Genomic DNA, 15,203 nt, shown 5'->3' on the forward strand with positions numbered 1-15,203 from the left:
GCCAGAGGCAGGGCCTAATATACCTCCTGTCAGTGTGAAACTGACAGGTATAATACCCTGCAATACATAAGAATTGCAGGGTATTATAAAATCGATCCAACAATTGGATCTTCAAGTCCATAGAAGGATTAAAAAAAAAAGTATAAAAGTTACAAAAAATTTACAAAAGTAAAATGTCAAAATAATAAACTGTAAAAATTTACTTTTCCACCTTATAAAGTCCTTTGTTATTAGAAAAAAATGATAAAAATAAATAAACTATTCATAATTGGTATCGCTGCATCCATAACGGCTTGAACTATAAACATATAACGTAATTTATCCTGCACGGTGACCGCCATAAAAAAAATCATTAAAAAACTATACCGGAATCGCTATTTTTAGTCACTTCAGCTCCCAAATAATTTTCATAAATAGGGATCAAAAAGTCGCATGTACCCAAAAATTGAACCGATGAAAACTACAGTTTGTTCCGCAAACAACAAGCCCTCACACAACTTTCCTGATAGAAAAATAAAAAAGTTGTGGCTCTTAGAATATGGCGACACAAAAACAAAATAATTTTTTTAAAACCGAGATTTTATCATGCAAACACCATAAAACATAAAAAACCTATATACATATGGTATCGCCGTAATCGCATCAACCCACAGAATAAATTAAATATGTCAATTATAGCACACGGTGAACGCGGTAAAAAAAAAGAATAAAAAGCAATAGAAGTTTTGACGGCCTAATTCCACTAAATTCAGCAAAAAACCCATGGGATCAAAATGCTCACTATACCCCTAGACAAATTCTTTTTAGGGCTGTAGTTTCCCAAATGGGGTCACTTCTGGGGGGTGTCCATTGTTTTGGTCCCTCAGGGGCTTTGCAAATGCGACATGACACCCGAAAACCAATTGAGTAAACTTGATCTCCAAAAGCCAAATGGCGCTCCTTCGCTTCTGAGCTTCTGAGCCCTGCTGTGCGTCCAAACAGCCGTTTATTACCACATATGGGGTATTGCCGTAATCAGGAGAAATTGCTTTACAAATCTTGGGGTGCTTTTTTTACTTTATTGCTTGTAAAAATGTATAATTTCTACGTTTTATTGAAAAAAATTTAGATTTCATTTTTACGGACTAATTCCACAAAATTCAGCAAAAAACCTGTGGGGTTAAATTGCTCACTATACCCCTTGATTAATTCTTTGAGGTGTGTAGTTTGCCAAATTGTGCACTAGGTGCACCTTTGATTCTGAGGCCGGTGTTTCAGTCCATTAGCGCACTAGAGCCACATGTGGGATTTTCTAAAAACTGCACAATCCGGGTAATATATATTGAGTTGCGTTCCTCTGGTAAAACATTTTGTGTTACAGAAAAAAATGGATTAAAATGGATTTTTCAACAAAAAAAATAAATTTATAAATTTCACCTCTACATTGCTTTAATTCCTGTGAAATACCTAAAGGGTTAAGAAACATTCTAAATGCTGTATTGAATACTTTGAGGGGTGTAGTTTTTAAAATTGGGTGACTTATGGCGGTTTCTATATATAAGGCCCTCAAAGCCACTTCAGAACTGAACTGGTACCTATAAAAATAGGTTTTGGAAATTTTCTTGAAAATGTGAGAAATTGCTGCTAAAGTTCTAAGCCTTGCAACGTTGTAGAAAAATAAAATAATGTTCAAAAAACAATGCAAATATAAAGTAGACATATGGAATATGTGAAATAGTAACTATTTTGTGTGATATTACTGTCTGTCTTACAAGCAGATAAATTTACAATTAGAAAAATCATAAGTTTTGCAAATTTTCTTTACATTTTGGTGTTTTTCACAAATAAGCAATGAATTTATTGACCAAATTTTTCCACTAGCATAAAGTACAATATGTCACGAGAAAACAATCTCAGAATCGCTTAGATAGACAAAAGCATTCCAGAGTTACCACATAAAGTGATACATGTCAGATTTGAAAAAATGGGGCTGGTCCTGAAGGCCAAAATGAGCTCGGTCCTGAAAGGGTTAGACGGACAGGCAGTAATACACTGCAATACAAAAGTAGTGTATTATAAAAGCAATCAGATGATCGCATAGTAAAGTCCCCTAGTGGGACTAGTAAAAAAAAGTTTTAGAAAGTCTAATAAAGTTAATAAAAACAAAAGTGAAAAAAATGAAAAACCCACTTTTTCCTTTTACAAAATGCTTTATTATTATATTCTTTTATTAGTATAACAACAACATAAAGTAAAAAAAATGCACATATTTGGTATTGCTGCATCCGTAACGACCCCAACTATAAAGCTATTACATTATTTAACCTGCACGGTGAATGCCGTAAAAAATAGAATAAAAAACAATGCAAAAATTGCTGTTTTCTGTGAATCCTGCCTTAAAAAAAATGTGATCAAAAAGTCGCATCGACGCCAAAATGCTACCAATAAAAACTACAAGTCATCCTGCAAAAAAAAAAAAGCCCTCATACAGCTGCATAGGCAGAAAAATAAAAAAGTTATGGCTCTTCAAATATGGAGACACAAAATCGAATAATTAAAAAAAAAAAGGGTTTTTACTGTGTAAAAGTAGTAAAACATAAAAAATCAATACAAATTTGTTATCGTTGCAATCGTAATAACCCGCTGAATAAAGTTATTGTGTTATTTGTACCACACGGTAAGTGGCGTAGATTTAGGACGCAAAAAAGTGTGCTGAAATTTCAGGTTTTTTTCTACCCCGCCCCCCAAAAAAAGTTATTAAAAGTTAATCGATAAATTATATGTACCCCAAAATGGTGCTATTAAAAAATACAACTTCTCCTGCAAAATCAAGACCTTATACAGCTATGTTGACGCAAAAATATAAAAGTTATAGCTCTTGGAATGCGACGATGGAAAAACTTAAAAAAATTGCTTGGTCATTAAGGTTTAAAATAGGCGGGTCATTAAGGTTTTAAAAGAGGCATGGACTCGCGGGACAGGGATGTAATATTACCACTTTACAAAGCATTAGTGAGGCCTCATCTTGGATATACAGTTCAGTTCTGGGCTCCAGCTCATAGAAAGGTTGACCTGGAGTTGGAATAAATACAAAGAAGAGCAACTAAACTAATAAGGGTCATGGAGAATCTAAGTTATGAGGAAAGATTAAAAGAATGAAACCTATTTAGCCTTGAAAAGGGACGACTAAGGGGGGACATGATTAAATTGTATAAATATATGAATGGGCCATACAAAAAATATGGTGAAAACCTGTTCCATGTAAAATCCCCTCCAAAGACAAGGGGGCACTCCCTCCGTCTGGAGAAAGAAGGTTCAATCTCCAGAGTCAACAAGCCGTCTTTACCATAAAAACTGTGAATCTCTCGAATAGCCTATCAAAGTAGCTGGTCACAGCAGGGACAGTAGATGGCTTTAAAAGATAATTTCTTAGAACGGAAAAATATCAGCACCTATGTCAATGTATAGAATTCTTGTTTGAATGTTGATCCAGTCAGATTGCCACTTGGGATCAGGAGGGACGTTTTTTATATTTGGGAAGATTGGTTAATGCCTTATGGGTAATATTGATATTTACAGTATTTACTTATTCTTTTTTTATTTCTTTCTGTTTTAAACTTTCCTCTGGATCGATAGGGGTAAAACAAACTTTCTCCCATCCCTTGGATAAACTTAATGGACATATGTCTTTTTTTTAAAAACTTTACTAACTATGTAACATAAATGAGGGGTCTGGTTCTGTCTCATGTCTCTTGCTTAGCACCTGAATTTTGGTTTTACATGTGATACAGTTTTTCTCTCATCATGGGAAGCAGTGATTTTATTTTATTTTACCTTATTCTATTTTCCTCTCCTTTTCTGGGATCTTTATTTCCAAGGGGATATTGATTGATACATATTACAATGTATACTTTCTTAATTTACATATGATCTTTTTGACTCAATCAAATGATTGAATGATTCTCCTATGTTTCTTGTCTATAAGGAACGTTTTTTTTACTTAATTCTTATTATGTTTGTGTTTTACTGCTGGAACTGACAACCTGTTGCATATGCTCTTGTATATGCTTGCACTGACCTCCTTGCAGTATGTTGTTATACTCCTTTGTGTAACTGTTTTAATAAAAACACATTTGTAAATAAAAAAATTAACATCAAAAGGATCTATAACACAAAGAGACGAAATCCACATTGGGTGGGATCAGCTTCAAAGAAAGGTAAACGGAGCGTGACATCAGAACACCCACGTGTCAAGGTAAATTTAATTGGCTAACGCGTTTCATCCACTCAGGGACTTCATCAGAGACGTCACGCTCCGTGTACCTTCCTTCAAGCTGATCCCAGGCTGATCCTATGCTGGGTCAATACTACCTGGTCCTGTGCCGCAAACTGAACCGTAATATACGGGTACAGATAGACGAAGCAAGGAGGTCTGTGCTGGATCACCTTGCTGGGTGAGAAATATCGGGAACGTATCTCCCTTATTGACCCCGTTCTGAAGAACATAATTGGGACCTATCGTGCAGTTCACTCCGTGCTGGGAGTGGAGCTCCACCTTACACAGGTGGCTGGGATTGGATCATGCTGGTCGAATCTGAGGAATGGATCGTTTTTCTCCTCTAACTAAAAAAGATTTCTTTCTAACAACTGGAGGTGTTGCTTGAGAGACTGTGTTCCTAAAAACGGCAAATGGACACAGGCTCATCATACTATCATTGAGGACATCTATTCGGCAGAATATACAACCTATATATCAAAGGGGCCCCTCGATTGCAACAAATAAATAGATAAGTACACCTGGATTGGTAGACAATTTCTATACGAGATTACTAAATGTAATTATATTGTACTGTGTATCTTGTCTTGGAGCCGTAATCAACAGCAATTTAAGATATAATTATTTTCTCAGCTGATCCTGTTATATGATACTTTTAGTGATTAATTTTGAATGTCCTTGACTCTTGTCCTTTGACTATGCTATACTATTATATGGTTAATGGACTTGACTCTAATTCTATATTAATTAACTAATAAATGTGTACTTATTTGATATCAAATTCTACCGAGAGTGTGCTGGTTTATGTCCAATATTCGTTTTCGTTTTGTTTTTACTCTGATGACCATTCTCATGGAAGGAGAAATGTGTTGTGAGAAAAAAATTCTAAAATCTTTTTCTAGAATCTTTTATCTATCATATATAAGTGAGTTATCTTGATAGTACTTTACGTTGGTCTATTGATGCATTTAAATATTGTGGCTTCTTAATATGACCTGATTCTACCTGACATTGGTCTATTTATATATAGAGAGATATTGGGGTAGATCAACTATTTAAAATGCGCCAAATTTCTGGTATACATGCTGTGTGCCACATTTGTTAACTGTTTTAGACACTTTTTTCAAAAGACTCGACAAGGAATGGGGCTCATTGGGAACGTAGACGTAACCTGTCAGAAAGGAGCACGGCTTAAAATGTGATGTCATGCATCAAAATTTCACCAAAATTTTGGCACAATAAATGGAGTAAACTAAGCCAACAAGAGGTGGTATAAGGAAAAGAAACGTGTCTAACATGTCCAGCTAGATGCACCAAATTTATCATACAGCATTCACCACTTTGATAAATTTGCTCAATTTTCTGACTGCCTTGTCTAAGTTTACACTATTTAAAATGCACGTACTGACCTTATCTATATAGGCAACTGATGCCCGCCGTTCATCCAGGTTCTTTTGTGACCTACTGGATTTTTTATTTGAAGACCTAACTATTAAGTGTAACAAATATGCAAACAATTTAAGACATTAGGAAGGAGACTCTTGTATTTCAATGTCATTGAAGGTCAATTATTCATGCCATAACATGCAGTCACTGTGTGTTTTTTGCATTTTCTAATTTAGGGTTAAGGTTTCATTCACTCAGCAGTTTGAACAGTCTATATAAATGGCCTGTATTTTGTGAAAAAAAAACAACAAGATTAGATCTTGTCAAAGAAAAGCAGGAAATCACATGCAGAGGAACATAGCGGCATCCAGAAATGAGTTTTTCTGAATTCTGGAAGAAATGCACATCATCAACAAGGACAGGGAATGCAATTAGTAACACAACTGCATAGGTCTCAGTACTGACTAATTTTAGGCACCTTTTGTTTATTTGCTGGATATGTGCTTTTTATTTCTAAAATTATTGTTGTTATTAATATACATATGTATAGAAGCGTCATCATCTTCTATTATAACATCTGTACACTAAAATCTGAAGGGGCTAAATGTGTTGAGATAATGTTCAGCTACTGCTTCTTTCCCCTTCACCTTATCATATGTGTATTGCCATGAGCTTGGGGGATCAAGGCCACACAGATGGTTACTGGCTATCATGCATCCAACAGTAAGTCACCCACTGATTTTCTAACCAGGCTTTTTCAACTTTTCTTTGATGTGTTTAAAAAAATAATAAAAAAAGAAGTTACGCTTTTAATCTTGCTAGTATAGCATGAGTTAGAATGCCTTCGAACACAGAGGAGAAAAGCCATATTTTTTATTATTATTATTTTGGCTTGAAAATAAAGTGCATATTTTATGTAACATTAAACTCGAGTTTACTACACTGCATTTTATAACCCTTTGGCGATGAATCTGCTTATATACTACAAGTTTCCATCATCAAATCATCTGTTTAAGGTTTCTGCTTTCCCCAAAGCAATGTAATTGTTCTGATAACAGAACATATTAGAGTTTTATAAGAACATATTGTTTCCTCAAGGTGTTCTTACAAGTTGAAAAAAAAGGTAATTTTACTGTAAGATTTGACTAGTTTACAGCTATCTAATTGTCTCACAGTTTGCATCAACATTCCGATTGTATATCACAGAAAATGACTTACATGCTCATTCTATACTGCAGATATAAAATACTGGAGTAAATGCTATTATCCCGCAAACCCTCAGCAGGTGTTAGTATATTCAATGCTTAAACACATACAGGACGTAATAACTGTTTACAATAACATCTGCTTACGTTATTCATCAAAGACAAAGCATTCTTTATTAACTAAACATAACAGCATGACTTTTATATCTTTTATTTTCTTATTTGGAGAGAAGAAGCTTATAAGCTCCATTGCAGAATGCTATGCTGCTATGAAACATCAATAAACTTGGATAATGTCAGAAAGCATAAAAATAAATGCTTTATATACTGGCTTTAGCACACAATGTTAATCATTTAAATGTTAATGAAAGATTAAAATAATAATAGTAATTTAATAAAACTATAATACAATTAGATAGTATTTTTCTTTTTAAACCTGACTGCCGCTTTGGAATGAATATTGAAACTTTTTGAATAAATTAAATTACTTATCTATACCAAATATAGTATAATTAAACTGGACATTTGTCTGTATATAGTGAAACCCTCAACAGACCTTTACTGAGATACTGTCTCTTAAAACATTTACTGATTTCACCACTTTAGTAATATTTTCCCCTAAAGGGTGAAAATCTCTTTCTTGACCCCACCTAGTGACTATTTATACATTTACATAAGAACATTGTTTTATTCCAAGGCATTGGAGGTTTCCACAGTTTTAAAGATTTTACAATAAAGTATCCTATTAGCCAATGGAATTTGAACCTTTCTTTTACTCCAGCTGGAGAGTATACCCTTTTTTTTTTTTTTTTTTTTTATTTAGGAGACCTTATAATGAATAGCTGTTTTGGTATGGGCCATTTATTGTAAGGTACTTCTGAGATACCCAAAGACAGAACTAAAGTGGCCACACATTTCACTTTTCAACCCCTTTTGCTTTGACCTTGTTTAGGGTCTTGGCACACTTTTGGCCCAATGACTTCAGTGCTAGTGGTTATCCAATGATACATTCTCTGGATAATCTATATAGAAACCAGAGTGGGAAAAAAATAGAAGCAGATGGTTGCTGGTAGTTATGGACAGTCTTGTAGTCATCAAGAAGATATAACACTAAACATGACTTAGGACAGTGATTCCTGTAGCGTCCATGGCCGTGGGCCATCGGGTTTACTCACCTCCCGATGCTCGCAGCCATGGATCCGTGAGCGCTGGTTCCCATCTCCTTCCTAGGAGACGCCAGTGCTCACTTCCGCTCCGGTCTTCTGGAGATCGTCATCAACATCAACTGCCATGATTTCCTGGTCTTTAAGAAGGCTCCAGGCCTTCTGATCCTTGCCTGAGTGTTGTTAGTTTTCCCAGTCCGTCTTGCAAATTATCCCTTAGTGCTTCCCGTTTCAGTTGTTTCCGGTGCCTTGTTACCTGTTCCTGTTTCCCATGCTGTGCCTCTAGTATCAAGTCGTGCCACGTCCTGTGTCATCTGCCACGTCCGGAGGAATCTGCCACGTCCTGTGTCATCTGCCACGTCTAGAGGAATCTGCAACGTCACGTGTCATCTGCCACGTCCGGAGGAATCCGCCACGTCTGGCGCAACCTGAGGCACCTGTGTCATCTGCCATGTTTGGCGTTATCTGCTGCACCCATCTCCATCAGTGCCAGAGTTGCAGCCACTGTCTGGACTATCCAGGTACCCTTGTGCGGGACATTGTATTACTGGGGTTTCCTGTTGTTTGGCCAGCTGCCTCCCCGCTACGGCGGTACTGCCCAGTGCGTCCACTAACCCGCTTCATGACAGTACGCTCAGGCCATGGACCCCGCTGGTCAACCTGAGACTTTGACGACACAAGCCATGCTGGCTGAGATGGAGGATCTCCAGTCACGACAAGACCAACTCCTCCTGTCGGTGAACGCCATTGCCCATCGGCTGCTTGCTCCAACCACAGTCGTCACCGCACCCATTCCTGCTGTTCCTCCTGCTACACTTCCTGTCTGTACCGGTGCCAATCCCCTGTGTTTCTTGCCGCTACCTCCATGCTATGACGGAGATGCGAGGCCCTGCAGGGGATTTTTGAATCAGTGCCTGATCCATTTCAGACTACATGTCAGGTCCTTCTCTTCAGATAACGTCAGGATCGCCTTCATCATCTCTCTCCTTACTGGTAAAGCCCTGGCATGGGCTAATCCTCTGTGGGAACATCAGGGACCAGAGACCCGGAATTTGCAGTGCTTCTTACAGACCTACCGCTCGATCTTTGAGGAACCTGGGAGAGTTTCTTCAGCTGCTGCATCCTTGCTGACCCTACATCAGGGAAACCTTTCCGTGGGCGAGTATGCCATTCAGTTCCGTATCCTGGCTGCTGAATTGACCTGGAACAACGAGGCTTTGGTGGCTACATTCTGGCAGGGACTGTCTTCAGGGATCAAGGACGAGCTGGCTGCTCGCGATCTGCCATCTACCCAGGATGATCTTATCCTACTCGCCTCCCGGGTTGACAAGAGGATCCGGGAGCGTTCCCAAGAGGTACTCCGGGAGAGAGAACTTCCTAGGCTGGATTCTACTTTTCAGCAATCCTCCTCAGTCGTCCCACCAGAGGACCCTATGCAGAGTAACCATGTCAAATTGTCTACCCAGGAAAAACAACGTAGACGCACTTCTGGACTTTGTCTGTATTGCGGCCTCGGAGGCCATATTGTGCGCCTGTGTACCCAGGGGCCAGAGAGATCCCATTGCCTAAGACTCATTGGAAAGACAACCCTAGATGGAATGGTACCTAACAAAGCATTCTGTTCCAAGCTGACTATTCCTGTGATCCTAGTATCCGGCGAGAGGACGCATCAAGTTTCTGCCTATCTTGACTCATCCAGAAAGAGCTTGTGGATCGTCTTCAGTTGCCCACAGTCCCCCTAGAGACATCTTTGGCTGTTGCCTCAGTTAATGGGCTGCCTCTGCCTGATCCCATCACTTCTAAAACCAAGCCGTTGAAGCTCCAGGTTGGAGTCCTTCATTCTGAACTAATTTCTTTCCTTGTTTTGCCCAAGGCTATCAATCCTGTTCTACTGGGCCTGCCTTGGCTTCGACTACATGCCCCAGTCCTGGACTGGAATTCTGGAGAGGTTCTCCAATGGGGCTCCAAGTGCCATGGTCATTGTCTGTTGCAGATCCATCCTGTCAAGCCTCCTCTACCTCAGTCATTGGAGGGACTGTCGCCCCAGTTTGCTCAGTATGCAGATGTTTTCAGCAAAAGGGAGGCTGAGACGCTGTATCCACATCGGACTTATGACTGCCCAATTGAACTGGTTCCTAATGCCTCTCTCCCCCGTGGTCGAGTATATCCTCTCTCCTTGCCTGAGTCTCTATCCATGTCGGCCTATATCAAGGAGAATCTGGAGAGGGGTTTCATACGAAAGTCTTCCTCCCCGGCCGGGGCTGGATTCTTCTTCGTTAAAAAGAAAGACGGATCCCTTCGACCCTGCATTGACTACCGTGGTCTCAATCACATCACGGTATAGAATAAATACCCGTTGCCACTTATATCTGAGTTATTTGATCGCATACAAGGAGTCAAAATTTTTTCTAAACTACACTTGCGGGGGGCTTATAACCTAGTCCGGATTTGCCGGGGTGATGAATGGAAGACGGCATTTAACACCCGGGAAGGGCACTACAAATACCTAGTGATGCCCATCGGACTGTGTAATGCTCCCGCAGTGTTTCAGGAATTCGTTAATGATATCTTCCGAGATCTCCTCTATGTCTGTGTTGTTGTTTATCTCGATGATATTTTGATTTTCTCCCAGATCTGACGACTCATCGGAGGCATGACCGTCAGGTTCTACTACGATTAAGGGAGAATCATTTATACGCCAAGTTGGAGAAGTGCGTCTTTGAGAGGAGTTCTCTGCCATCCTGGGCTACATCATCTTGGATCAAGGCCTCAAGATGGATCCTGAGAAAGTGAAAGCTGTCCTGGAGTGGCCACGTCCTCAAGGCTTAAGGGCCATACAGCGGTTCCTGGGATTGGCCAATTTCTACTGGCAGTTTATTCCTAACTTCTCTTCTCTGACGGCTCCCATCTCTACCCCTACCAAGAAGGGTGTGAATGCCAAGGTGTGGCCAAGAGGCAGAGTCCGCATTTATTAGCCTCAAGAAAGCCTTCACTTCAGCTTCGATCCTCCATCATCCTGACGTATCTCAGGGGCGTAGCTAGGGGGGCAGGCGGGGCATGTGCCCCGGGCGCAAGGGAAGGGGGGGCGCCGAAGAGCAGCTGATCGCTGCTGATAGGCGCCCCGTATGTTTACACAGCCGTGTTCTGACTGGGTTCTGTGACGGCCAGGGAGTGGACCAGTCCAGTCACCTGACCTCACGTCAGTGACATGAGGTCAGATGACTCAGGTCAAGGGACAGATCCACTCACCAGCTGCAGCCTCCCAGCATCTGCCTCTACTCTGCTCTCCTGTTACACACAGCCGATGAGCAGAAGAGGAAGATCCACCCACAGCCCGTCCTGACCTGTCAGCAAGGAGACATGGTGAGTGTCTGTGTGTATATGTGTATATGTGTATACAGTGTGTGTCTCTGTCTTAGTATGTGTATATGTTACAGTGTGTGTGTGTGTGTGTGTGTGTCTCTGTCTGCCTGTGTCTCTGCTGGTGTTTGTCTCTTACATCTACTACATTATCTGTAATCAGAGAGTTGTCACTGTGTTATCTGTGGTGTTACATAGGACTGCAGGTAACATCCACTACATCATCTGTACTCAGAGAGTTATCACTGTGTTATCTGTGGTGTTACATAGGACTGCAGGTAACATCTACTACATTATCTGTGCTGTGTACATATGTGCCTGTGTGCGTATATATGGTTCTGTTTGTCAATGTGTCTTTGTGCTTGTATATAGGTGCCTTTTATGTATTTGTATATGTCCCTGTCTTTGTATTTATCTGTCGGTAGGTGTGTATATGTGTCTGTACGTTTATATATTTACCTGTATGTATGTATTCCAGAATGTGTGTATGTATATTTTACTGTATGTCTAAATATCTGTCTTTATGTTTGTACAGTATATATGTTCCAGCGTGTCCATATATGTGGTTAATTTCTGGTTTGTGTAGGGGGCGGCAATAGAGAGTCTCACACAGGGCGCCATCCAAGCTAAGGCCGGCCCTGGCTGTCACCGACCCTAGTCAGAAGGAACTCGGCCGTTGCCTGCGCCGCATGACCTCCTCGGCTCCTCCGGTAAGTCACACCGGGCAGAGCGGAGTGTGGTAGCGGTAGGCTACCACTCACCAGTCTGTTCACAGTGTGGCGCTAAGTACAAGGGGGGGGAGTGTGGCGTTATTTACAAGGGGTGGGAGTGTGGCGCTATTTACAAAGGGGCAGAGGGCTGTGTGTGGCACTATCTACAAGGGGGGCTGTGTGGCGCTATCTACAGGGAGCTGTGTGGCCTCTTTAATTTATTTTCTTTTAATTTATTTTTATGTTAATTACATTATAGAACTATATCGCTTGTAAAATGTAGAAATGCTTTTATACTCGAGTTACATAAAAAAAATTGTGAAAAACAATTACACCTCATTGATTAGTAGAGAAAGCAAACATGGCGAGGGGGAAGGAGATGTCGGGAAATAAGTTGGGGGGGGGGGTGCCAATCTGAATCTTTGCCCCGGGTGCAGGAGAACCTAGCTACGCCTCTGCGTATCTCGGCAGTTCTCACTGGAAGTGGTGCCGGCGCACTTCTGTTCCAGAGGAGCTCCAAAGGAAAGGCAGTAGTATGTGGCTACTACTCAAGAATTTTTTCTTCTGCTGAGCGCAATTACTCCATTGGAGATCGGGAGCTGCTGGCCATCAAATCGGCTCTGGAGGTGACATCTTCTAGAGAGCGCTGCTCACCCCATCCTGATCTTCACCGACCACAAAAACCTTACCTACCTTCAGTCTGCACAACGACTGAATCCCCGTCAAGCCAGGTGGTCGCTGTTCTTCACCCGTTTCCAGTTTGTTCTCCACTACCGTCCCACGGACAAGAATGTGAGGGCCGATGCCCTGTCCAGATCGTTTGAGACGGAAGACACGGTGGAGTCCCTTCAGACTATCATAGACCCGTCCTGCGTTGTCACCGCTAATCCTCTGCAGATTAGAGATATTTCCCTCCGGGGAGGACTTTTGTTCGGTTGGCAGAAAGGCGAAGAATTCTCCACTGGGGACACAGTTCTAAACTGGCTGGGCACGCTGGTGTCCGTAAAACCCGAGACCTGATTGCTCGTCACTTCTAGTGGCCCACGCTACCTAAAGATGTTCTGGACTTTGTCTCTTCTTGCACGGTGCGTGCCGCTAACAAAGTTACTCACTCCAAGCCTGCCGGCCTTCTTCAACCTCTGGCTGTACCCAATGCCCCCTGGAAGCACATTGCGATGGACTTTGTCACAGACCTTACCCCCTCAGCCGGATGCAACACTGTCTGGGTGGTGGTGGACCGGTTCTCTAAGATGGCGCATTTTATCCCGCTGACCGGTCTACCTTCTTCTCCTCGACTGGCGAGTCTCTTCATTCTACACATGTTTTGCTTGCATGGCTTGCCTCTACACATTGTGTCCGAACGGGGGGTTCAGTTTACTTCAAAGTTCTGGAGAGCCTTCTGTAAACTCCTGGATGTAAGATTGGACTTTTCCTCATCTTATCCCCTCCAGTCCAATGGGCAAGTTGAGAGGATCAACCAGATCATGGAGAATTATCTCCACCACTTCATCTCTTCACAGCACGATAACTGGGTACAGCTTCTTCCATGGACCGAGTTCTCATACAACAACCACACAAGTGAGTCCACCACCTCCACTCCATTTCACATTGTGTACAGTCAACATCCTAGAGTCCCTCTCCCAGTATCGACCACATCTCAAGTACCAGCTGCTGACTCGGCTTATGGGGACTTTTTGCAAATCTGGCAACAGACCCGGTCCTCTATTTTACTGGCAGTCGATCGCATGAAGCGAAAAGCAGATACTAGGAGAAGAGATTCTGCAACAGATAAACCCTGTCTCCTGTAAGCTGCGGCTGCCTCCTACCCTCAGAATCCCCAACTCCTTTCATGTGTCCCTCCTGAAGCCTGTGGTCCTGAACCGCTACAGCAAGACTTCTAGTTCAACAGTTGCTCCCAACGGTTCTTCTGATATATTCGAGGTGAGGGAGATCCTGGACTGCAAGAGGGTAGGAGGAAGGACTTTCTATTTGGTGGACTGGAGAAGGTTTGGTACTGAGTAGAGATGAGCGAACTTATGAAAAGTTTGGTTCGGCTGGTTCGCCGAATCTCATGAAAAAGTTCGATTCGGACCGAACTAGTTCTGACCGAACCTGTAATACAAGAAAGCCCCTAAAAATCGTGTATAACACTGTTTAAAAGCCCTAGAAGCTCTGTATAACACTCTTAGGTCACCCATGAGTGTATCCAAGTACTTTTGAGCTGTCTTTAAGGCAAAGTTAGTGTCAAAGTTACGCCAACATGTATGGCTATAGGAAAACGGATGGGACACGGTGATAACTAACAGAAACCACTGCACTTGTGCATGTTGTATGCTTAATGCATTGTTAAAAAAGGTACAAAAATTAAACATTTTTGCCGGCAGATGCCTGCCAGGGTTCATACATATAAGGTGGTAAAAGAAGAAGCAATGGCTTTAGACAAGCCCTCAAAAAATTTACCCTTTATGGTGGCAGATGCCTGCCGGGGTTCATCCATACATGGATATAAAAGCAACAAGCAATGGCTTTTGACAAGCCCTCCAAAAATTTACCCTTTTTATTGGCAGATGCCTGCCGGGGTTCATCCATACATGGATGTAAAAGCAACAAGCAATGGCTTTTCAAAAGCCCTCCAAAAATGTACCCTTTTTATTGGCAGATGCCTGCCGGGGTTCATCCATACATGGATGTAAAAGCAACAAGCAATGGCTTTTCACAAGCCCTCCAGGCCTGCTTGTAGCAGACGGCAGTGGAGGTGTATTGGTGGTAGTAGAGGTAGCCAACAGACAGCAAGGGTGGTAGTAGTAGTAGCAGCACATTAAAAGAGACTGGACAGTCACAGGACAAAGCCCTGTCTTGGGGCAAGCCTCAGGCCTGCTTGTAGCAGTCGGCAGTGGAGGTGTATTGGTGGTAGTAGAGGTAGCCAACAGACAGCAAGGGTGGTAGTAGTAGTAGCAGCACATTAAAAGAGATTGGACAGTCACAGGACAAAGCCCTGTGGTGGGGCAGGCCTCAGGCCTGCTTGTAGCAAACGGCAGTGGAGGTGTATTGGTGGTAGTAGAGGTAGCCAACAGACAGCAAGGGTGGTAGTAGTAGTAGCAGCACATTAAAAGAGACTGGACAG

The sequence above is a fragment of the Rhinoderma darwinii genome, chromosome 7, assembly GCF_050947455.1.
Source record: "Rhinoderma darwinii isolate aRhiDar2 chromosome 7, aRhiDar2.hap1, whole genome shotgun sequence".
NCBI classification, from domain to species: Eukaryota; Metazoa; Chordata; class Amphibia; order Anura; family Rhinodermatidae; genus Rhinoderma; species Rhinoderma darwinii.